Below are 23,065 nucleotides of genomic sequence, written 5' to 3'. Positions count from 1 at the left end.
TGTGTGTGTATGTGCCTTCAAGTAGCCTGTTGACTTAATGATGACCCCTTATATTCATAGTGTTTTCTTAAGCAAGGGACACTTTGAGGTGGTTTTACCAGTTCCTTTTAAATATAGCCTACAGCACACCTGAGATTCGTTGTTGGTCTCCCATCCAAGTACTAATCAGGGCTGATCCTGCTTAGCTTTCAAAATCAGAAAAGATTTAGTGCATTATTTACAGTTGGCTCTCTGTAGCCACAGGTTCTGTATACACAGATTGAAGCATGCTCAGTTTGAAAACATTCAAATATATATAAATTCCAAATAGGAAACCTTGATTGTGCCATTTTATATAAGGGACACCATTTCACTGTGCCATTGTATTTAATGGGACGAGCATCCACAGATTTTGTTATCCATGGGGGTCCTGGAACCAAACCACAGCGGACGCCAGGAGTCCAGTGTACAACTATTTTAGATTCCCATCTTTCAAAAATGTGTTCAATGTCAAATATGTAATGGAAACAATCAACTGCTGTTATGGTGGTGTGACCTCAAGTTATTCTGACATATGGCAGGGGTGTTGTTGTTTTTTGAAAGATTTGTTCAGAGGGGGTTTGTCTTTGCCTTCCTCTAAGGATCAGAGGGCATGACTTGCCCAAGGGTTTCCATGACTGAGTGGGGATTCCAGCCCTGGCTTCCAGCGTCGTAGTCCATTGTTCATCCACTACACCACACAGGTTGAAACTAGACACGGTTTGATTTCATAAGAACAATTAAGATTTTCTTAAACAGTCAGGAAAAATGCTACATTCCCTTTTCTGTGAATTGATGGATATGCTGAATTACAAAGCATACAATGTAGTAACTGGTGACAAATACTGTATTTTCTGGCGTATAAGACTACTTTTTTAACTCAGGAAAATCTTCTCAAAAGTCAAGGGTCATCTTATATGCTGGGTTTTGTCTTATATGGCGGGTGCTGAAACCTCCGAGCTGGACTGGAGAATCTGCAATCTTTGTATGTAATCCAATCCAAGCAGGCTTTGTATACAACAAGTTTTCCTGCTAAGTACCTGCATGTCATAAGCATTTGAATTAAAATTACCATATTGAAATCAAATCTGATGTGTGTGTTTTTATTTTTATTTGGTGTGCGTTGGAAGAGAGGTAGTCTTATATGGCAAATATATCCCAAACTCTATATTTTAACTGGAAAAGTTGGGAGTCGTCTTATACGCCCAGTCTTCTTATATGCCGGAAAATACGGTAATTAATATTATTGTCTATAATATCTTCAAATAAACAAATGCCAGAATTTCAGGAAGGAAATCATTAATAATATATACCACCTACTGTTACACACACATACATCTCTATTTCTAATGATACCTGATTATGTTCAGCAATTCTATCTCAGTGTTACTGAAGCCTTTGTTTTACCCTTCAGTGGTTCTTACTTTTCAAGTCTTAGCTCAAGAACCCATCAAGGCTGGAATATTGCCAATCTCCCCAATGCATAAATAGAATCTGGCCTTTTCGTTTGGGTTGGGAGGTGAAAATTGGAAGTTTCAAAAGTAATAGAAGGCTTGGTGATTTAAATATTTTACAGACTGAGCAGTTATGGGGTAATAATCATTTCCTTTATTAATCAGCTACGTATTAGCAAGCAGATGGCAGAGAGTAGGAATAAACGAACAGAATAGGCATGAATGAAGCTATCAATTCTTTACTAAGTCATTCTATTTATTTCATTTTTTAAACTTAGATTCTTGAGTGTGATTACAGAGATACTTGTTTGTGCTAAAAATACAAAACACATCTCAAATTGTTCTATTGTGTTTTGAAATGTTGTAAGCAAACTTATAAAACCCTTTTATCATGTTATAATGGTTATCATCCGTATAAAATTGATGGCAGTTTTCATTGTTCACTGCTTGCACAATTTTTCAGGAAAGTCTCCAAACAAAATGTGAAGCTATTAAACATAAAAATGCTTTCAAGTTCCAACTTAAATCAGATAAGCTATCGAGAAAGATTGAAAGTCACCTAGAAGTGCAAGTCTCAAAAGGCACATCAGTCCTACTCCCAGTCTGCTTGCTGTTAAAACTTGTTTTCAAACAGTGCAGGTGGGGAAAAGATTAGAACCAAACTAAAATTGATCCAGGATAATCTAGGCATGTTTGTAGTTGGCCTGTTATCACTTGCTCAAGATCTGTGCCTGGCAAAGGGAAAATTCACCACTAGTTTATAGTTGAAAAAATTGCTAGGATACAAAGAATTTTCTTTAAACAAACAAACAAAGTCATCTTATCTAAAATGGCTAGATTTATTTTCTTGTTCAGAAGAGCATTTATCATCTTTAGGATCCAGCTGGCTACACACAATCTTATCTAGATGTTAGTATTCCTAGTCGGCCATGAAACCCACTGGGTGACCTTGGGCAAGTCACATAATATCAGCCTCAGGGGAGGCAATGGCAAACCTCCTCTGAATAAATCTTGCCAAGAAAACCCCATTATAGGTTCACCTTAGGGTTAATAATATAATAATAAATTCTTTATTTATATTTCCTGCCTCTCCCTGCGGATCGAGGCGGGATCATAGCATAAGGTAAAAACATACATATTACAATATATTCAATAAAATCACAGTATTATCACAATTACTAAAAAGACTAGCTACTTGTCTATTTCCATCTTATTACAGTCGGGGTGGGGTTCTTTCTGGGTCATTTATAGTAGGTCAGGTGGGTAGGCCCGCTGGAAGAGAGCTGTCTTGAGTGCTCTCTTGAAAGCTTCCGAGGTGGTGATAAAATGAATTAATTAGCTATTAATTAGTTACAGTTGCATATGAGCAAAATAATTTTATTTTAGTTATCATTCTTCTGTAGAGTTTCTTGAGTTGCCTTGTTAGAGGTATAATCTGTGCCAATAAACATGGAAGGTATACTTTTACAGGAAGCCCTCATTGATTGAACACTTACATTGTTTCTAAAACCATTTTGCTTCTAATGAATTGGAGCACTACAGTACTACACTACAAACTAATTTGGTAGTTATTGCAGTGTATATCTCAAATCATGGCAGATGGAAGGATACCAATATAGAGCTCACTACATATGCCCTGCGGATGAAGAAAGAAGCAATGCTTAGTTTAAAGGAAATCTTTTGTAATTTTGACCACAACTGATCAAAAATGGATGCTGCTTGTTTGACTAGAGTTTTTCCAAAATAATATTGAACACTTATGTGTTATATGTACAGGGAATGGGAAAATAAGTGTGACTGGATGATTCATTGGATGGGTCACTTCAAGGTTTCTGTTTCTGAAATCAGAATTGTTATATTCCCTGGAGTTATACATCTCTTCATTGTATGAAGAAACTAATCTGACAGGATAGAGGGGAAACATATGGGCTCGTTGAGGAGTTTCTTAACTCTTTACCCTGTATTTTATAAAGAGCTTTTCCTCAGAAGCACATATATTGTTAGACCAAATGAACCAAGTTGAGTAGAATACAGAGGAAGCTCCATGTTTAACTGTTGCAGTAAGACATCCAATGCATCATGTTGCATAAACAAGTGCAAAAAGAGAATTTAATTGTTTTAAAGAGTTTTCTCATGATTCATACCTTTCTAATTAAAATGACATTGCTTCATGTTTTATATAATAATAATAATAAAGGTTTATTTATATCCCACCCCTTTTCATAAAGGATATATTCATTCCTGATAAGCAATGGTTCCTTTTAGTTTTAATCTTCTACCTGTCATTACTACTACTACTAGTACTACTAATATTAGACACAAGCTGGGTTACCACTGTCAAAACAAACATAGTTAAAACATACAGAAGTTTGAAATGTAATTAAACTATCAATCCAACTAAAACCAGTTAAACACATAAACATTAACATGTGGACATATACAGAATCAACTTTCTTAAAATAAAATATTTCACATTTTCATTTATTCATATACATACACACATCCTAAGACTTAAAATGGGTTGCATGCATTTTCATATAAAAGAAAATACACATACGATTGATGATGAGGCAGGGTAAAAGGTAAATCACCATTATGTCTGGAGAAGAATGAGAGATGCTATGGTAGCCTTATTTAAATATCTGAGGTGCTATCATTTAGCAGATGGAACAAGCTTGGTTTCTGCTGTTTCAGATAATAGGATTCAAACCAGTGACTTCCAACCGTGGGAAAGGAGATTCTGAGTAATGTTCTGATGGTAAAAGCTGTTTGACCCTAATACACTGCCTTGAGAAGTGGTGGATTGTCCTTCACTGAGGTTTTTGAATGAAGCTGGCTGATTGTCAGGAGTGCTTTAATTATATATGGATTCATGGATCTAAGAGATATAAGAGAGTGCTGGGCTTTTGTCCATCATTTATTTTAATTCATAATCTCCTCTTGTGGGTGGCACTGAGAAAACTCTAGACAGAATTGTCCCTCAAAATATTAGAGCCCTAATATTGCCTTAAGGTGAGACCTGGAAATTCTTTTGGAGGTATGCATGTAAATATGCAAACGATCACACAAAGACATAATTGCATGAGTTGACGAGGGAAGCAATTTTGGGGTTTACTTCAGGAGAGGGGGGCTAAAGCACCCCGATCAAGAGTCCTGCTTTTCTGCTGCCACTCGTGTTAAAGCAGCAATTTCAGGTGTATACAGGTCATGGATTGGGAGTAGAGGGCTAATCCCTATCCAAAGATTTTTTATCCTCAGATTCAACCACCCACAGCTTGAACACACACACACACACACACACACACACACACACACACACACACACACACTTGTCCTTCCATATTCACTATGGTTAGGGGCACAGGACCCCCGTGAATATGAAAAACTACAAATAACAAAAACACCATGTTTTTACCTGAGGGGACACCTCTCGAGGAATCTCTAGGTCCTCCAGGGCAACTCTGTGGTCAACATCTGACAGGCACTGACCATAGAACTTCACTGGAGGAGCTATAAAGGCCTAGTGGAATATTCTCTCTAGGAATCTCTAGGTCTTTCAGTGCAACTTTTAAAGTAAGTTGACCATAGAGTTGCACTGGAGGAGCCAGATATTCCTAGAGAGAACATATTAATAAAACCTGTGAATAATCAAATCCACAAATATCAAGGCCACAAATATGGTGGGATGAGTGCATCTTCAAAAATAAACCTAGATTTTATATAGGGGAGGCCATTTTACTATGCCATTGTATAAAGTGGAACTTAAGCATCCAGAGATTTTGGTATCCACAGGAGTCCTGGAACCAAATCCCAGCAGATACCAAGGGTCCATTGTATATCTGATGGGGATGCTTTGATTGTGATTTCCTGTATGGCAGGGGGTTGGACTGGATGGCCCTTGTGGTCTCTTCCGACTCTATGATTCTAGTTATGGCTTACTGGTGGAAATAAAAGCTTCAAAATATAGACATGCAATCTAATCTTGATTTTGCATTGTTCAAAGTTTCAAAGATTTTAGTATGCAGCATAGTATACATATTTTGTATGCATCATATGTTTTACCAGAATGCATATTTACTGAGAATGAAAATGGCAAGGTACGTCTTATGTGAAGTTTTTCGTGGGTTTTTCGGGCTATGTGGTCATGTTCTAGCAGAGTTTCTTTCTGACGTTTTGTCAGCATCTGTGGCTGGCATTTTCAGAGTACGTCTTACTTTGAAATCAGTATATTCAAAGGAAAAGATCATTTATTTTACTTCCTAGTGAACCTCACAAAAGTTGTGAGTTTATTTTTTCTTCTTAAGGTACTGTATAATACAAGACAGATGAATTGCATCCCACCATTATAACCAGAAATGGAGCAGTGGTGGGGGAGTAGGTGTTGTAGCTTAAATTTAGAAAATGGCTGTATGGATTGTTCTTGAACTTGGCAAAAAAGCTAGGCTCTGCTGATCTTGAGGTAGAAAGGAATTGATATTTTGATAAGAGATTAAAATTTGATGAGTGAATACAGCAGTTTGAAAAAAAAAATTGACATTTTGCTGGGATTGGACCTTGTCAGTGAATCTCTGAAAGTTTATGGCAGATAAAATGGATTATTCCTCAAGATAGTACAATATTTTTGTTGTTTTTGTTGTGTTTCTGGTCATTTGGTAAAGGGAACATTTGCTATGTGTTTTTTGCCCTGGTAATAATATAACATGTTTGCTGGCCTGTTGTTCTTGTTACTTTAAAAATTGGCAGTGGTGTAACATGTTCATTTGTTTGTTTTTGTTTTTCACTAAACATGTAGTTTCTCACCCTGTTTTAGCCTATGTTTAATGCTAGTCTCTGTCATGGCATGTGCCCAGTAGGAATGTGTTTTGCCTACTTTCACCTTCCTGGGTGGTATGAAGGATTTATTGAGTCAAATGAGCTCAGTTGTGGTTAGCTGTTAGTGTAAGTCCGTTCCACGAATAGGCAAATAATGCTTTGTTGTTGATGGTGTTGTTTACCTTTTCTGGTCCCTTCTTTCCCTCTTGTTTTTTTAAAATGAGTATGAATAAAAAATGGAATAGAATAATATTGAAAATACCTGGTGGGGGTATTCTGCCGTGTCTTATCAGCTCTCTCCTTTCAGCTGTGGAGAGAATTGCTCACGTGATCTGAATTATGCTTCTGTTGGGAACTGAGCAATTTATATGTGGAAAAGTTACTTTTTAAAAAATACATTTCCACAGAAATCCTTAGTAAAAGGCAAAAGATTTATACGATATGAAGAGAAACCAGAGAGGAAATGAAGATTGGAATACAAAAGAAAATAAATATGTTGGAATAAATTTGACTAAGAAAACTGCAGAATTATTCGACAACAACTACAAGAAAACGTGGTATGAAATTAAAACTAACTTAGCTAAATGGGAAGATCTACACACCTCATTATTGGGAAAAATATCAATCATCAAAATGAATATCCTACCAAAAATAATGTATCTTTTCCAAAATCTTCCAATAATTCTAAAGGATCAAATTTTCAATCAATGGAAGAAAGATATCTCAAAGTTTTTATGGGCGGGCCGGAAACCTAGGATAAAATGGAAGGTACTTACCGATCTAAAAGAAAGAGGTGGTTTTGCATTGCCAGACTTTAAAATAGGCCAACTGTTTGGACTGGTTGAGAGAGTGGATAAACTTAGAAAACGAAAGCCTCTTGAATTTGGAGGGATTCAATAATATATATGGTTGGCATGCATATATGTGGTATTGGAAAATAGAGCAGAATAAACAATTTAACAACCATATTTTACGCAGAGCATTATATAAAATCTGGAAGAAATATAAGAATAAATTATACAGAAGATTACCCTTGTGGATATCCCCTCACGAAGCCTTTGTGGGCAGAGGAAAGTTAATTGGGAAGGACTGGCTCAAATACAAGGATATACTCAAAACTGAAAAATGAGAATTGAGAATAAGAAGTAGAAAAGAGCTAGAAAAACAAGGAATAAATTTAAGTTGGTTTCAGTACTTGCAATTGGTCTCAAAATTTTGAAAGGATAGGAGTCAGGAAGGAATAGCTGTAGAGAAAAATGAGTTCGATGTGATTTTGGAAAAGGGGAACAAAGGGACAATTTCAAGATTGTATAAAATGTGTATAAAATTAGATCTAGAAGAAGAAACAATAAAAAGTTGCATGATAGAGTGGGCTAAGAATGTAGATAGAAATATATAGTTAGAAAGATGGGAAAGGGCATGGGGTAGAGATATGAATTTCACGTGCTGTGCTGACTTAAAAGAAAACTTTATGAAAATGATGCATAGGTGGCATATCCCCCCTTCAAGATTGGCAAAGATGGCAAAAAACAGATCGGATGTATGTTGGAGGTGTAATAGCCACTATGGATCATATTACCACATGTGGTGGACATGTCCGATGGTGAAGATTTTTTAGAAAAAGGTACAGGAAATAATAAAGGAAATATATCAAATTAATATAAGATTAGAACCAGAAATAATACTGTTGAACATGATAGAAGATAATATATCAAGGAAACATAGAAAATTAGTATTGTATTTAATAACAGCAGCAGGGATTGTCATAGCGAAGAATTGGGAAAAGATGGGAGAAATAGATATAGATGACTGGCTAACGAAGGCATTATATGCTATGGAAATGGATACTTTAATGATGTGGTTACGGGACGAGGGAAGCTATGAAGTATCAAATGAGGAAATGTGGAAACCATTAATGTTGTATTGTAAAAAAAGATGGACAAACCTTCCCTAGACGTACCCCATAATGATTAGTGAATTTAAATACAAAATGTTAAATGTAGACTCAGAGGCAAGGAGGGTGGGTTAAAGGCAATTTCTTTTCAGCAAAGCAAGAGCAAAGATGGGAGAGTCTAAGATAAAGATATGAATACATAGACTGCACAGAGAAAATAGCAAGAATTAGATATTAGGGTGAGATGGGAGATGTTTACAATATATGTATAGAGGAATAATATCTATAATTTTTCGCTGTACGAGAAGATCTGATTGGATGCAAAACATATATGAGCAGTGTATTTTGGGAGGAGGGGTAGGGAACATCTAAGAACAGACTGGAAGATTACAGGAAGCTTGAAGTAGATTAGGAATATTATTAGCGTATTATTTTCAACATTGTATATATGTAATAAAATTATTTTTTAAAAATACATTTCCATTACTTATTAAACTTTTTTAAATAACCACTACAGTGTTATATTCCCTATTTGGCAGTTGAGCCACTGGGTACACTGAGACTAACTAATAAGTTTCAGGCCAATCTGTTATTTGTGCTGCACACTACTTTTCTATTACTTCCTATTCCTTTTGTAAAGTGAAAAACCACATAACATTTGACAAATTCCTACCAAACTGTCTCTAAAAATACCTATTAAAAAGAACTTTTGATAACTGGAAACATTTGTTATTATAAAAACAATGTAAATTGCTTCTTGTTATGTTAATTTTGAAATTTAACTTAATTACAACTTTCTGTCCCAAAAGTTAAATAGTTATATTAGCTATGTTACTTCTAACCTGTAAATTCCTAGTTTTAGCTTTGCTTGCTGTTTAGTTTCTTGAATTAGAAATGATATGCTATACATAAGGATAGGAAAATAATGTAAGAGATATTGACAGAGAAACAGAAAAAAATATGTATTATAAGGTTTAATAATAAAGGGGTGAAACAGACGGTGGATAAGAAGCGACTTGCAGCTGCCCCTTTACTCGCTGGGTTGGAGCTGCATCAACCACACACTGGCGGGGTACATACCGCCACTTTGCGGCGCTCTGCCGCCGCCGCCAGTAGGTCCGCGGGGGAGCCGGAGCCTTCACACGGCCCGACTCCCGCGCGGACCGAAAAAGAAGCTCCAAAATGGAGCTTCTTTTTTCGTCGCGTTTGCGACGTAGCGAGGCGCCAGGGGCGCGCTCGCTACGTCACAAGCGGCGCGACGCGTACGGACGCTCAGCGTCCGATACGCAAAGATGGCGGCGCCCATGTGGAAGGGGCGCCGCCATCTTGTACGTATAGGATACGTACTAGGGTTAGGGGGGTGCGGAAGCACCGCCCCTTCCTAACCCTAGTACGTATTCTATACGTACTAAATGGCGGTATGTATCCCGCCACTATGTCCCCAAATGAGCCTTTTCCTGACATAAAAAGGAGTGGCAGAAAGCTGCTCCTTTTTGGGACAGGGAAATGGTGCCTTTGCAGCTGCTGCAGCATTTCTTCAGCACAGCATGTGTAGATGCTGTGCTGCCGAAACAGCATGGATCCACCACACATGCAGTCAGCCATGTGGCTTCCCTGCAGACTGAGGGTGAGCTACTGTCTGAACACCACATCCCCAGCCCACCAGGAAGCCAGCTCTTTTTGACCATCTGTTTAATAGCGCTTACATCAGGAAGTTCCTCCTAATGTTTAGGTGGAATCTCTTTTCCTGTAGTTTGAATCCATTGCTCCATGTCCTAGTTTCTGGAAGAGCAGAAAAAAACTTGCTTCATTCTCAATATGACACCCCTTCAAATATTTAAACAGGGCTATTATCACCTCTTAACTGTCTCTTCTGCAGGCTAAACATACCCAGCTCCCTAAGTCTCTCCTGATAGGGCATGATTTCCAGACACCTCACCATTTTGGTTGCCCTCCTCTGGACACACTCCAGCTTGTCAACATCCATTTTGAATTGTGCTGCCAAGAACTGGACACTGGACAGTATTCCAGGTGAGGCCTGACCAAAGCAGACTAGAGTGGTGTGATTACTTCTCTTGATCTAGACACCATACTTCTATTGATGCAACCTAGAATCACATTGGCTTTTTTAGCTGCCCCATCACAATGTTGACTCATGTTCAGCTTGTGGTCTACTAGGATTCCTAGATCCCTTTCACATGTAGTCTTGTTGAGCCAAGTATCCCCCATTCTATATGCATTTCATTTTTTCTGCCTTAGTGCCATACCTTATATTTCTCCCTATTGAAATTCATTTTGTTAGTTTTGGCCCAGCTTTCTAATCTATTAAGGTTATTTTGAATTTTGAGCCCCTCCTCTGAGGTATTAGCTACTCTTTCTAATTTGGTGTCACATGCAAATTTGATAAGTATGCCCTCTATTTTTTTCATCCAACAAATTGATAATGGAGATTATAGCACATGACTTATCCCATCTTTTCCTCTATGTGATAAACATGCATTTAACTGTTAATGACAGATCTTACAACATTATCCCATGGCTGGGTGCATGCAGCCTGTATGCAACCTGGGTTTATCCACAGCTTTTCAAAGACAGAAAACCCCATCCTGAAAGCCACAGGACAAACATGGGTTACATTTGGGCTGCATACTGGCTACATATATCTGGCCACGGGAGAATGCAGTAAGATCCATCATTGACAGTTAAAAGCATGTGTATCCTGTTGGGGGAAAGACAAGATAAGTTGTTGAATAACACTAGGCCCAGGACCCTGTGGCACCCCACTGGTGACTTCTCTCCAAGATGAAGAGGAGCTATTGGTGAGCAACCTTTGTGTTCGGCCAGTCAACCAATTACAAATTCATCTAACTGTTGCATTGTTTAGCCCACATTTTACTACCTTTTTCTGTTTGTTTATATTCAATATTCGTGGCTTTCAGATTTTTGACTTTCTGACTTTTTTGCACACTAGATTCATAATGGCACAATTTATGTTGCCAGAATTTGCAATTATCAGTTTATAAATACAACTTTGTTCCATTTATGTTTAGGCTCAGCTGGAACTGTGAGAGTAAATTTCACATGATAGTAGTATCACCTCTACTAGTCACTTCCCAAAACATTGTTATTTCCTCTCCTTCTAATTAATTTCCTGTTTGTGTTAGCATTACTAGTTAGAGAAGAGCAAAAGACAGGAAAATCTCCCAAGCAATGAAGAAGTCAGCAAGCATACATCTGCACATGCTTCTGTTCATAAACAGAGTCTGACTTCCTGTTCTTCAGTAGTCCGATCAGAAGGAGTTAAGTTTCTCTTGCCAGCAGTTCAGCAGTTCCACAGAGAATCCCCCTCCCCCCAATAGTAGACCATATAAAGGCTCTAATGGATTCAATGAGGCATAAAGAAAGTGTAAAAGGACAGCAGAAGAAAATAAAAGAGAAAGATGTGCGGGGCGGGGGGGGGGTGGAAGAGAAAGGAACTGAGAGCCATTGTAAGGCCTCAGGAAAAGGAACTAGGCAGCAATGATTATATCTCCTGAAGTGTCTTTTGTTTCAGCTTGAAGTAATAGCAGAGAATAGTCCTTCATAGTGAGGCTTTAACATGCAGCCCAAGACTGATCTCTGTATTCAGAAGAGGAAAGTAGAACGTTCATGAGATGCATGCAGAGTTTTAGCCCTTCCAGCCTCTTCACTCTGAAGTTTTAAAACATTTATTTTCTTTGTCGTCGTCTTCTTCTCTCCTTAACACATTGCTGAGCATTTAAGGACATCTCTGAGCTGCTTGCTGTGGAAATCTATGAACAGGACTGGAATGTGCCCCAGCCACTGCTATCAATATTGAATTATAATAATACACTGAAATACTTTCTGTGCCCACCACCTAGCAGAAAAAGACCCCTTGCTTATCTTTTACAGATAGCTTTCTGTAACTAAATAAAATAATAATAATAAAATTTTTATTTCTATCCCGCTTTTTCCCAGGCAATCAAAGCGGCATACAACAGGTTAAAATACATCCATATATACATAATACCCCCCCTTAAAACAAGATTAAACAGTGTAAGATTAAAAACTACATATTAAAACCAACTAAGCTAAATAAAAATCATCATAGGCAGAGTTTGCTGGATGGGAAGTCTACGGGGTTGAGACTGCCATGGTCTCCTTGGTCGATGATCTTCGTCTGGGCATGGACAGGGGTAGCGTGTCCCTGTTAGTGCTCTTGGACATCTAAGCAGCTTTCGATACCATCGACCATGGTATCCTTCTGGAACGCCTGAGGGAGTTAGGAATCGGGGGCACTGCGCTCCAGTGGTTCCATTCCTACCTCTCGGGAAGGTTCCAGATGGTGCAGCTGGGGGACGTGTGCTCCGATAAGAGGGCCCTTACATCTGGTGTCCCTCAAGGAGCCATTCTGTCCCCCATGCTTTTCAACATTTACATGAAACCGCTGGGAGAGATCATCCGGAGGCACGGGGCACGGGGTTATCAGTACGCTGATGACACCCAGATAGTCTTCTCTGTGTTTCCGACTGATGCAGTGACCACAGATGGCATCTCTCCTCTCGATGCCTGTCTGGAGTCGGTAATGGGCTGGATGAGGGAAAACAGACTCAGTTTGAATCCAGAGAAAACAGAAGTGCCCGTGATAGGTTCTCCGGGCCCGGGGATGGTTGTATCTCCACCTGTCCTGAACGGGATTACGCTCCCCGTGAAGGACTCAGTTCGCAGTCTGGGGGTGCTCCTTGACTCGTCGCTCCACCTTACTTCTCAGGTGGATGCAACGGTCAGGAGCACCTGTTATCAGCTTCGGTTGATACACCAGCTGCGTCCCTACCTGGGCCGGGGGGACCTTGAAATGGTAGTACATGCTCTGGTAACGTCTCGATTGGATTTCTGCAATGCGCTCTACGTGGGGCAACCCTTGTACCATACCCGGAAGCTACAATTGGTACAGAATATGGCAGCAAGATTGGTCACTGGTACTTCCAGGACCAGTCATATAACACCGGTCCTTAAAGACCTTCATTGGCTGCCTATTCACTTCTGGGCGCAATACAAGGTGTTGGTCATCACCTATAAAGCCCTAAATGGCTTGGGCCCAGGGTACTTGGAGGACTGCCTCTCTCCATACAATCCGCCCCGCACACTCAGATCTGCCAGGAAGCAACTATTACGAGTCCCAGAAGCGACATACTCCATCACTAATCAGAGGGCCTTCTCCATCGCGGCCCCCAAGCTCTGGAACTCGCTTCCTGGCGAACTCCGCTCCACCACCTCGCTGGACCAATTTAAAAAGGGGTTGAAAACACACCTGTTCCAGCAAGCATACCCCTAATAATACCCCTGAAGTACTCCCTTCTCCCCTCCCAGTAGCATTATAGAGCTAGCTGGATAGTTTTTGTATTGCTGTATTTGTGATTTGATTGTGATGTTTTTAGCTTATGAATGTTTATTGTTAATTTTTAATATGCTGTTAACCGCCATGATCACTGGAAAGGCGGTATATAAATAAAATTTTATTATTATTATTATTATTATTATTATTATTATTTGTGGCCGAGCATTTTATTCTGGGAAGGCTTGCCGGAAGAGATCCGTCTTAATGGCTTTTTTAAAGCTCTCTAGATTGGTAATTTGACGGATCTCGTCCGGCAGGCCATTCAATAAATTGGGAGCGGCTGCAGAGAATGTCCTCTGGGAGGTTGCTGTCAACCTGGTCTTTAAGGGCTGTAATAAATTCCTCCCAGAGGACCTGAATGTATGGGGCGGATTATATGGAAGCAAGCGATCCCTTAGATAAGTTGAGCCCAAGCCATGTAGGGCTTTAAAGGTGATAACCAACACCTTGTACTGTGCCTGGAAACTGATTGGCAGCCAGTGGAGTGACTTCAGTATTGGTGTTATATGGTCACTCCTTGCTGTTCCTGTGACCAACATGGCTGCCATATTCTGTACCAACTGGAGTTTCCGGACTAGGCACAAGGATAGCCCCATGTAGAGCGCATTGCAAAAATCAAGTCTTGAGGTTACCAGCGCATGTACTACAGTTTCGAGGTCACCCTGTTCCAGGAAAGGGCGCAGCTGGCGTATCAGCCGAAGCTGATAGCAGGCGCTCTTGACCGTCGCATTCACCTGATTCCTCATCTGAAGCAATGGGTCAAGAAGCACCCCCAGACTGTGAACACAATCCTTTGAGGGGAGCGTGAGCCCCTCTAGGACTGGAGGTTGCAGCCCAATCCCTGGTTTGGGGCCCCCTACCATAAGTACCTCCGTTTTGTCTGAATTCAACTTGAGCTTGTTTCCTCTCATCCAACCCATTACTGCCTGAAGACACTGGTTGAGGGGAGAGATACCATCTGTCGTTGTCGCTGATGACCGGGACATGGAGAAATATATTTGGCTGTCATCAGCATATTGATAACACCCGGCCCCATATCCATGGATGATTTCTCCCAGCGGCTTCATATAGATGTTAAATAGCATCGGGGACAGGATGGCGCCTTGAGGGACACCACAATTAAGCTCTGTTTTTGAAGAGCGACTGTCTGGAACCTACCCAAGAGGAAGGAGCGGAACCACTGCAGAGCAGTGCCTCCAATTCCTAACTCTCTCAGGTGTTCCAGGAGGATGTTGTGGTCTATTGTATCAAATGGCGCTGAGAGGTCCAGCAGGGTCACGCTCCCTCTGTCGATGGCTAGACGAAGGTCATCAGTTAAAGCGACCATGGCAGTCTCCACCCCATACCCGGTCCTGAAGCCCGTTTGAAATGGATCAAGAAAATCGGCTTCATCCAAGACCGCTTGGAGCTGAAGAGCAACTGCCCTCTCGATCACCTTGCTCAGAAATGGCAGATGAGAAACAGGCCTATAATTTTTCATCTCCAGGGGGTCCAGGGAGGGTTTTTTCAAAAGCGGTCTAACGATCGCTTCTTTCAAAGTGGATGATATATGACCCTCCCCAAGGGAATCATTGATGATACGTCTAAGAAGTGCCATCTATGCCTCACCCCCCTGGACGGCCAGCCATGATGGGCAGGGATCAAGAGGGCATATTGTCTTTTTTACCTTTCCAAGGATCTTGTCCACGTCATCAGTACTCACAAGCTCAAACTGATCCAGTTTAATCTCATAAATGGGTTTACTGGACACCTCAGTAGTTGGTTTTGCTGGAATACAACTGTAAAGACTAGATTAACCTTCAGTCTAACAGACTTGAAAAGCATTGCAGATTCATCTTGAAAATGTGGCAGGATTTGTTTGGCTGTAAAAATACCAATATAACATAGCTTGAAGGTCTTCCATACTGTATATAATGTGTATGTAATGTTCCTGAGAAAGGGTGGATGAAAGTGGAGTAATATCAGACACATATTAGTCCATCCCAGTTATCTTGATTATCTGAATATTTTATTTTTTCAACATGAGAAGTATATTGATGATTTCCAGCTGTCCCAGTTTGGCTGGGATAGTCCTGATTAATCCTCTTTCATCTCATTTTTTCGGCTGCTTTTAAAATGTCACAGTTCAAATGATAATTAACAGAAAAAAATGAATATATGTGAAATTATTTTTGTAATTCCTTTACAAAAGGAACTAGACAAAGCTGTCCATTATCCCCACTTTTGTTCCTTACTGTATTGGAAGTATTGAATTGGAAGATTACATTAGAATCATTGATACAAGGATGTAAGATAAAAGGAAATAATTATAAACTACAGGCCTTTTGTTCCTATATTAATCAATGATTTGACTTTTGTGAAGTGGCAGAAGGACATATCTAAATTTTGGGGGGAGGAAAAGAAACCAAAGATAAGACTGAAATTGCTTCAAGATGCTAAAGAAAGAGACGTTTTAAGTTATATTATGTCACTTGTTCTTTGGTTTGGTTGAAAGACGGGCTAACTAACTTTAAAAGAGGACAGATTGTTAAATCTGTCATGAGTTTAGATGTAGTTGGCATTTTTTATGGTATGATAAAGTTAAGTCAAATAAAGATTTTGAAAATAATTTTATTAGATGTGCCATTTTTCAAATTTGGAATATATACAAAGCAAGACTTTTCCTGAAAGACTTCAAATTTCACACAAGAAGCACTTTTTAGAAGATCCTGTTACAGACTACCAAAATAAAGCTGCTTCGGGTCTCTTTGGAGATATGCTATTTAAATGATGCATGGGTCCTAAGAATCTGGAAGCTGCACCAAAGCTGCACTCCAGTGCTTAGGAATGGAGTGTGGCTTTGGTGTGACCTCTGGACTCTTAGGACCCATGCATCATTTAAATAGCATATCTCCAAAGAGACCCGAAGCAGCTTTATTTTGGCAGTCTGTAACAGGCCATAAGAAAAGTTGTAAAAATTGAATTCCATAAAAAGACTTAATTTAAAGAAGGAAGTAGAAGAATGAGGCTAAACGTAGGTCTCAGGGGGAGTTACTGAGAGAGGGATAGGATTTTCACTGCTACCAGTATATGCAGTTATTGGAAAGATTTAAGGCTGACGACATTTGGGATTCCGTAAAGAAAAAAAACAGAGCTTGAATTAAACCTGTGTAGTAATGATGAACAATTGATTGGGAAAATGTATACTGTTTTATTGAAAATAGAACTTGAAGATGTTCAGGTAGAAGATTGATATGGTGGGCTCAAAATTTGGGATACTGGGAGAAAATATAAATCACTGGTTTGAAAGAGTTACTATCTTATAATATGAGAAAAAAAAAACTTTTATAAGAAGATGTGTTGTTCATACCTGACTCCAGACATATTGTCTAAGGCCCTGAGCAGACTGAGTCCATGCTTTCATGGCCCTGCTGCCAAGTTTGGCCCCTGGGTTGGCATAGGGACTGGTGGGTGTTCACATACATGTCCCCATGCCAACCCTGGACCTCAGATCGGTGTGCTGCTTCTTACCTTGCTGGCTGTTAATCTGACTGAAGGCTCCCTAGATTTCTGTCAGGACCACAATTTTCTTCAATAAGAGTGGGTAGAAAAGTACTTGAGTATTACTATAGGCAGATGGCACATTGCTAATATTGTAAATCTGGAGATTACAGAAACAGTTCACTGATTTGTGGAAGCAAAAGTTGTTCAGTAAAATTTATGAGAAAACCAAAATTAGTATTTTTTTTCATTGAAGACCACAACCCCATAATTCATCTATTATTGGGAAGTTACTGGAACAGGTGTCATAGTATTGATTTATTATTTAATTAAATAAATAATCTAAGTGGTGTTTTCATCAGTGAAGCTCTTGGACAGCACATATTGATTATTTTAAAAAGAACATTTAAAATGATAAGTTTAGCACCTTAAAACAATATGGGTCAGCTTGGCTCTTCACATTTTTGAAAATTTTAAAATGAAATGTCTTTTATAACTGCAGTTTGGGAGACTGGTAATAATAAACCACTGTCTATAATAATTTTCCCATTCTTGCTAGTTGCTTTTTCTGCAATGTCAAAAAGTTTAGTTAGATTTCAATTATTGCTACCATCAATAATGACTATGGTACCTGAAGCAATAATTAATTACTCTACTTGTAAAATAATTTGTTTTGTATACCTTACGATTTTTAAAAATATCAACATATGATGAAATGACTTACAGAGAAGTTTTGTATAAGATTTAGTAGGTAAGATTAAGTTTCCATGTAGGTAGTCTTGGTTGTCATACTACCAAACTCTTTTATTAAACAAAGACTGAGAGATGTGATTGCTCAAATAATTTAGCTTTTTTTTATGCTATGAGATCAGCTAACCTTTATGAATGGCTTACTCATCTTCCTGTAAATGTCTCATCCTATTTTATTGACTTTACAAATTTTAATTATAGAAAGGACTTTACAAAAGCCTGCTTAAAGATACACCAAATTAGAAAGCCATTATAATGGGGCTCCTTATAATGAATTAGTTTGCCCTTTTGACCATACATCCATTGAGGACTGATATATTGATATACTGTGATGTTGTAGATTTTTGGTCAAGTTTGAAAAATTTCTCAAACCCCTCTTAGAGCACCTTCCAGGAAGAACAGAACAGGAGAAATTAATAATGCTATTATTAGATGAAAATAAATTTGTCACATTGCAAATGGCAAGGCTAGCATTTTGCTGAATCTACACAATCACACAAGTCTTGAAAAAGGGAATTAGAGCAGAATAGTAGTGTATATAGCCATATCTTATCACATCCAGTAGCTGATCTGTAGTCCATCCATTGCTAAACTGCTTCTTTTCATTGATGGGAAAAACCCACCAGTGCCTCACAATTGTGCTGCTTTACCACTATTGATTCATGTGTGAAATGTTCTTCTTGCTGCAGTTCTGATATGCAGGCACTTACATCATGCAAGTTGTGTGGTTATGCTCCTCTTCCCTCTCCCCTCACTATACAGAAGCAGGCTTTTCTTTCAACTTCTTTTCCTTCCTTCCTTTTTTTAACTTAAAGGATTGTCATGATCGTGAAATTGCACTAAAAATAAGAATAAATAAAAATACAGACTGAAAGACATGCTGGGAAGGTCATAGAGCAGGAAGAATGTGGATTGCAGAGATTTGATTTGAGAGAGCTGTGTAATAATGACTGTCCCCAACCTATTATGTTTGTGGTCCTGTACAGACAGACCAAACTAAAGCTGCTTCAGGTTACTTTGGAGATATGCTGTTTAAATGTGGCTTCTGGACTCTTAGGATGCATGCATCATTTAAATAGCATACCTCCAAAGTGACCCTAAGCAGCTTTATTTTGGCCTGTCTGTACGGGCCCTGTGTTGCCTAGATTAACACAATTGCAAGCCAGATGTGATTTAGGCCTGAAAGAGATGGGCAGATGGGGGTGGTTTCCAACTGGTTCGGGGGTGTGGTGTTTACATGACACATGCCCCTGGAGCACCCGGAATCTGCCCTGGAGCTGCACAGAGCGATCTGAGGTGACCCAAAACTGACTCCAGAAGGAGCGGATCTTTTCTGCTCCTATTTGATGCTACAGCAGGAGGTGCCCTCGGGGCTGCAGCATGTGTTCAACACAGCCCCTGGGTGATTGGGTTGGGAATGGCTTCTGGTTGCTCCTTCCTGCCCATCTGCTTTGCCCCAAAGTCATTAGTTAATTCTAATACTTATAATTTCTGTGTCAAAATTAGACTAAGTATTTAGATGTAGGATTTTTTTATTAGATATTATTTCTTTTATTATAGATATTATAGGCCCGGTCCAGACGGGCATGAAAGGATGCCCTTGTACAGAATCGTATAGCTGCATCTTCTGATACTGCCCTCCAAAATCCACCTTGTAAAGAGCACAGCATCCCACACTGATGATTCTGTCTTGTCAGAGAGTGGTGATCCCTCCAGCTATTTTCTGCAGCTTGACATAAGTAGAGGCCAGTAAACCCAAAGATAATACAGTCGACCTTGTTAACCCACATTCCTGGGTTTCAAATCCACAGTTTTGACTATTCACAACTTTGTTGCTGCTGTTAAACAAGGCTGACTTCCCCACCCCTCCCCTTCCTTCAGCCAGTAAAAACCAATACGGTATATTCCCATCTTTGCCAAACTTTACATCCTCATCATTTCCTTCGTCCTTCCCTTTGAATCTGATGTTTGCAGCCATCACTGGGAGGATCCAACTTCTGTTCCCTCCTTTTCCTCCCCCACTCACTTGAATGTGTTGCAAGTTTGCACAAGGTGCTATTGATAGGAGATGACTGTTTATCATTCATCTTGGGGGAGGGCTAACATATTTGTGGTTTTCCACTTTCACCCTTGATGTTCCAGGACCTCCCTCCATGGATACCAAAATCTGTGGATACTCAAGTCCCATTATATACAATGGTGAGGTAAAATGATATCCCTTGTATAAAATGGCAAACTCAAGGTTTGTTTCTGGAATTATTTAAAAATATATATTTCCAAGCTGTCAATGGTTCTATCCGTGGATGCAGATTCTGTGGATATTGAGGGCTGGCTATATAATCTATTATATGTATTTCTGAGCAGATGTTGGCACGTTACAAACCGCTGAAAAGCGGCAGCCTGCACCCGCCCCTTTCCCTGCCGGATTGGGGCCTCAGCAGTGAGAGCGGCAGCCGCTGAGGCCCCGATCCACCGCTTTCCAGGCTGCGGGGAATTGGCAAAAGGCCACTTCTCCGAGGCCTGGAAAGGGGTGTCCTTGGGGCTTCCAAAACTGTTTGGAAATATATGGGGCTTCAAGCCCCAAGAACACCCCGCGGCGGCGGGGAGGAGGAGAAAGGGGCCGCTTGGCCCCTTTCTCCTCTGCGTCGCTGGCCGCAGCCATCTAAAGTCTGTGCCCAGTGATGCAAACCTGGAAGGAGCTCCGAAACGGAGCTCCTTCCGGGGCCGCGGAAAGGGCGCACTAAGCGCCCTCGCACAGCCCCACTACGTAACAACTGCACCACCTCGTTTGGAGGCAGCGCGGTCGTGACATAGTCATGGCGGTGGCTGTGTGGAACGGCCGCCGCCATTTTGTACATGCTGAGCACGTACTAGGGGTGGGGGGGGGGTGCAGAAGCGCTGCCGCTTCCTAACCCCAGTACGTGCTCAGCACATACTTTAAGGCCCATCTGTAATGGGCCGAAGTCTCCAAAAATGGAAGTGGAAAGCTTCTTTTACTAATTTTTATTCTGATGGTGATAAGACTAGCACTGAAATGGGGAAAAAATCACACTGCAAGTTACTAGTGTCAAAAAAAGCTGCTAAACATGTTGTGGGCACAATATAAGCCAAGTAATGGAGTGAAGTTGTCTATAGTTAGCTCCATTTTCTTGATTTCTTTTTGATTTGGAGTGATGTAGTATGTGAACATTGAGCTGACATGTTGCATTATAGTGGCAGCATGAGAAATCTATTTTTAACTTTTCTGGGTAAATTCACCATGCTAAGTGCTTCCAGTTTTCAACTGGTTCCTCTTGAGGTTTGTCTTCTGTATTTTCTCTCCAGAGTTAAAGCTGCTGCATTGCAAACTGTGTACTCTGATTTCTAAGTGAGCTAACCTAGAAGACTGGCTTTCAGTTAATGTAATTTTTTTTTAAACACAGACAGGCTGTATATTTCTTTTGGTTCCTCATTAAAGACACTGGCATTATTTGGGTGATATGCAGGAGCTATTTTGAGCATTGACAGGCAAATGAATACACTAAGCAATTAGAGGCAATTAAAAGAGTACCTAGCTTAATTAGAAACTGTTTTGTTCTAATTTTATTCACAGAAGATTGACATGTTGGGGGAAAGAAACAACATACAAGAAGCTTCCATTTCTTACTGAGATGTACACAATGCAGTAACCGTAGCAGTCACCCATCACAGCAGTAATACTTAGCATGAGATCCTGGGTCATTAAGTTCCAAATCAAAAGGCAAAAGTTGAACTTAAGGTGGAGATAGGATAATAGTATGCAGTGTGCTCAGAAAAGAGGATGTGAATGTGTAGAACAGAAGACTCAGATTTAATACATTGCAAAGAGCATAAGCCAAAGCATATTAAACTATTATGGAAATTTCCTACTGTACAGAAGGTACTGTTTTATTGGTATTGATACTGATCATGAGTGAAAGATGCTTTCACCTGCTTATGAGAAACAGGAGAATAGCCAATAGTTTTCCAAAGATGCAGTTTGAAATTGCTCTCAAGTTAGTTTGATGTATGAATGGGAGACCTCCAAGTCACTCTGTCATCAGCAATCCTGCTTAGGTCTTGCAATCCCTATATACAGTCGGCCCTTCTTATACATGGATTTTTTATACACGGATTCAAACATCCACGGTCTGAAAATGTTCCAAAAAAGTATAAATTTCAAATATCAAACTTTTTTCCATTTTTTAAAATAAGGGACACCATTTTGCTATGTCATTATATTTAATGGGACTTGAGCATACACAGATTTTGTTATACATGGGGGATCTTTGAACGAAACCCCAGCCTATAACAAGGGTCCACTGTACAACCCTCTTCCAGTGTCATATTTCAAACTGATAATAAAATCTAAAACGTTAGTTGTATTATACTACAGTTAAAAATCTTTGCATTTTAAAAAATTATTTTTGTTCATATGCATATAAACTCTAGTGAATCTCCATGGGCTTGAATTTTAGTTCAGCAAAGATACCTTGTATGCAAATGTATACCATTTAGTAGCCCATTGTGAATTGTGTATTTGATAATTTCTTATTAAAGCCATTTCAGTTGGGCTTCACAGTTAACATGGAGGTCTGAGCTGCATTTGTGGAAGAAGCACATCATTTTGCATGTCTGTTTCTTAGTTTCTGAAGCCCTATAGTGTTCACAGGATCCTTGGAAGAATGGGTCTAAGGACCTTTGTCCTTTATGGTTGATTAATAGATCTAAGGACCTTTATCCTTAGTGGCTGATTAAAATTGACCAAGTGGGTAATGAGAATGATAACTTCACTGAAGAAGGGCATTATTACAGCTTGTATTAAAGAAGCAGTTGTAAAATATTCTTACCAGGCTCTTATCAAATACTTGAATTTAACAAAAGCCTATAATCTTAATGGTAGGGGACATGAATGCCAGAGCAGGGCAAAATAATTATGTTACAGGTGAGAAAATGTGTCTGTTACTGAAAGATTTTTTCCTCAGTGAGAAGCTCTAAAGATCCTGGGATTAACAAAGCTTCTCTTATTTATAAATTCATCTTGGTTATACACAATAGGACAGCACACCAGAATCAGAGCTATATGCGCGTTTTCTTTGGAAGAATAAGAGTGCATTAGACTTTGTGATCCTCTCTCGATTTAATGTTCCTTAGGTCAGAAAATATCTATATGCCAACTCAATTACTTGTTTCTTCCCCAGCTGGATCTATGTTTCCAGTGTAAGTCTCCCACAGACACATTATTACCTCAAGGACAAAAAA

At 39.6% G+C, this 23,065-nt stretch overlaps 1 protein-coding gene and 1 non-coding gene across 4 annotated transcripts in view; one reads left to right on the top strand and one right to left on the bottom strand.

Moving 5' to 3' along the window:
- The window catches only part of LOC149321517 (sodium- and chloride-dependent GABA transporter 3), a 156,382-nt gene that overhangs the window by 58,597 nt on the left and 74,720 nt on the right, over positions 1-23,065 (top strand). The gene's annotated exons all lie outside the window — the stretch shown is intronic.
- Positions 6,625-6,745, bottom strand: LOC149321518 (U5 spliceosomal RNA). Its single transcript, XR_016279506.1, has one exon. It is a non-coding gene; the product is annotated as a U5 spliceosomal RNA (small nuclear RNA).

The sequence above is a fragment of the Sceloporus occidentalis genome, unplaced genomic scaffold, assembly GCF_023333645.1.
Source record: "Sceloporus occidentalis isolate IW3139 unplaced genomic scaffold, rSceOcc1.0.p SCAF_1, whole genome shotgun sequence".
In the NCBI taxonomy this organism is placed as follows: domain Eukaryota; kingdom Metazoa; phylum Chordata; class Lepidosauria; order Squamata; family Phrynosomatidae; genus Sceloporus; species Sceloporus occidentalis.
Note: the sequence above shows the minus strand (reverse complement) of the source record. Positions and strands in the feature narration are given on the sequence as shown.